We start from the raw sequence: 2,945 nt of genomic DNA, 5'->3' as shown, positions 1-2,945 counted from the left end.
ATAGTTTCCAGTTGTTTCAGAGCATGTTACTTTAGGTCGTTTACACTATTCGCAAAATTAAAACTAGGTGTTGCATAGTTAAAATCTGTTTGTATATTTAATCCTGCTATCTGTGCAGAAGATTGAATTATGACAAATTTGGAACCATAATAATACTTGTAACAATAGATATTACAAATCAAATATCTCGTTTAGGGTTAATTGTAACTTTGTCACAAAGTTTAGGCATGAATTCTTTTGAAATGCTACTGTAACATCTGATAGAAGTATGATCTTAATTGAAGTTTTATTTTAATTAATGCAACGTTTATTTATTGTTCACTATTGCTTACCATTTGACATAAAGAGAAATGGTGGTATTATGTGTATATTCATGGTTATTATCTATATAGCAGTCTAGGAAACACCTGCTGGTATATACAGTCTTATATAAGTCTTTTACCAAGCAGGTTAATATGTGTATATGTGTGTGTGTGACTAGGATGACGGTTTCATATCGACTTTATACCGAAATGGACAATCACGTGGTATGGTCATTAGGGCAGGTAGTACAATGTAATAACCGTTTTTTCAGAACAATAAAACATTTTGTACGTTATATTTAAATTCTATCTAAAGTTAACTTTTCGAAAGATTCTAGACTGTGTAACTTATGTTTTATTTTAAAGGTCTCGAAAGATCAAAATCATATCAATTAAATCGGGTTTGGATTAATGATATCAAGTTATAAGAAAGCTGATGGTTGTGACGTAATTGTCTACTGTATAGTATAATAATATAGTACTTGTCACTAAGGTATTGTTGTTTCAGATAAAAAATGAATGTGATTGAACTTATAGCATGACATATTAGTCAAAAATATTTTTTGCTCGTTTTCCTTTCCAATGTATTTCTCTGTAATTTTCGTCAAGTGTTGTGATATTTCAATTAAAGAGTTTGATCTATATTTTTATCTGTGATTCAGCTGCAGGTCCTTATCACGTTCATATAATAAAATTATTACATTTTAATGTGAAACTGGGGGACGTTTGACTGAGAAGTAAAGCCAGAGTGATCCAAAATTTATAATATACAGTCTTTATAAGGTTTTGGAGTTCAGAATTTTATTTTTTCTTTGGATACATCGAAATATTGTTTTCTTGAGCTGTCGTAAGTTACATATAAAGCTGTTTAAATACTTGAAGATATTTTAAGACTAGTTTTTTTTTATATACGGTCATCATTTTGGAAGCTGGTATGACTTAGGTCAGCCTGGAAAAAAAAAAGTATGAATTTAAAAACAAAAGTTTAAAAAAAAAAACAACGGAAATTGCAAAAGTATCCACAAACCTTGAAAATTGTGAGTTCACCTTTTTTATACTCGGAATTTAAAGTTTTTATTACTCTTGATAAACAGACTTCAAGCTAAAGTGGAGATAATTAGAATTATAAGAACATGAGAATTTTCTGGAAAAATTTGGAATTTTTCCTGGAGATTTGGCGAGCAGGTATTTTGAAAAGCTACAGCCGTTTAAAATTTATAAGAGTGATTAGATTATAAGGCAATTTCAATAATTTTCTACTGTTTGACTTTTATGGCCAATTATATGTTTCTCAGAATATATTGTCGGTTGTAGAACCTAAACGGTAGAACGTATTTTGGTCAAAGTGTTGTCGAGTTTGACACAAAAATATTAAAATAATTAAAGTCAATATTATTTTAGGTAAAAACATCAAAAAAAACAACACATTAATTGCAAATTCATTTCGTGGAGAAAACATGACATAATAACACGGTCAAGAAGACTTCGAGATATCAAGAAAGCTTTCAAGAATTATGATTAAACAAAACAGGTAAATGTATATAGTCCAATAAAACATTGTTCCTACCTTGGGGTGTTAAAGTCGTCCAGAATAAACGAGATTTTCTTATACACTTCACATATTTATAAGTTGGACGTAGATCTATAATGTTGTCGTTTTTATTCTTTTTAACAATTCGGAAGGAAATATAAGCTAGTTAAGGTTACTTTTTATGTTTGTGATCGAAAGCTTTGTTTATGTCGTGAAATTTACACAAATATTATAGACAGATCTGATAGTTTTGTTGCGTCACCGAGGTCACGTGACTCATTCTCTCGAACCTTCGGGAATTGTCGGGAGATTACTAGATATAGGGTAGTCTGGTATATATAAGAGGGTGACAATAATGTGTGTGTAGGTAATGAGTAATAGAATTTAAATATAACGTACAAAATGTTTTATTGTTCTGAAAAAACGGTTATTACATTGTACTACCTGCCCTAATGACCACACATACCACGTGATTGTCCATTTCGGTATAAAGTCGATATGAAACCGTCATCCTAGTCACACACACACACATATTAACCTGCTTAGTAAAAGACTTATATAAGACTGTATATACCAGCAGGTGTTTCCTAGACTGCTATATAGATAATAACCATGAATATACACATAATACCACCATTTCTCTTTATGTCAAATGGTAAGCAATAGTGAACAATAAATAAACGTTGCATTAATTAAAATAAAACTTCAATTAAGATCATACTTCTATCAGATGTTACAGTAGCATTTCAAAAGAATTCATGCCTAAACTGATGAAGCATTAATTAACTGTAATACTAAGGGTATTTAAGGGTATAAATTTAAGGGTATTTAGGGTTATTTTTAAGGGTATTTAAGGTAAAGGGTATTTTAGGGTATTTGCAGTAAATACCCTTATTTGCAGTAAATACCCTTAAATTTGCAGTAAATACCCTTAAATTTGAAGTAATTACCCTTAACTTTGCAGTAAATACCCTTAATTTTGCAGTAAATATCCTTAAATTTGCAGTAAATACCCTTAAAAATTTGCAGTAAATATCCTTAAATTTGCTGTAAATACCCTTAAAATTTCAGTAAATACCCTTAAAAATTTGCAGTAAAAACCCTAAAATTTG

The sequence above is a fragment of the Limulus polyphemus genome, unplaced genomic scaffold (genome assembly GCF_000517525.1).
Source record: "Limulus polyphemus unplaced genomic scaffold, Limulus_polyphemus-2.1.2 Scaffold501, whole genome shotgun sequence".
Classification (NCBI taxonomy): domain Eukaryota; kingdom Metazoa; phylum Arthropoda; class Merostomata; order Xiphosura; family Limulidae; genus Limulus; species Limulus polyphemus.
The sequence above is the reverse complement of the archived record's forward strand: the minus strand, read 5'-3'. Positions refer to the sequence as shown.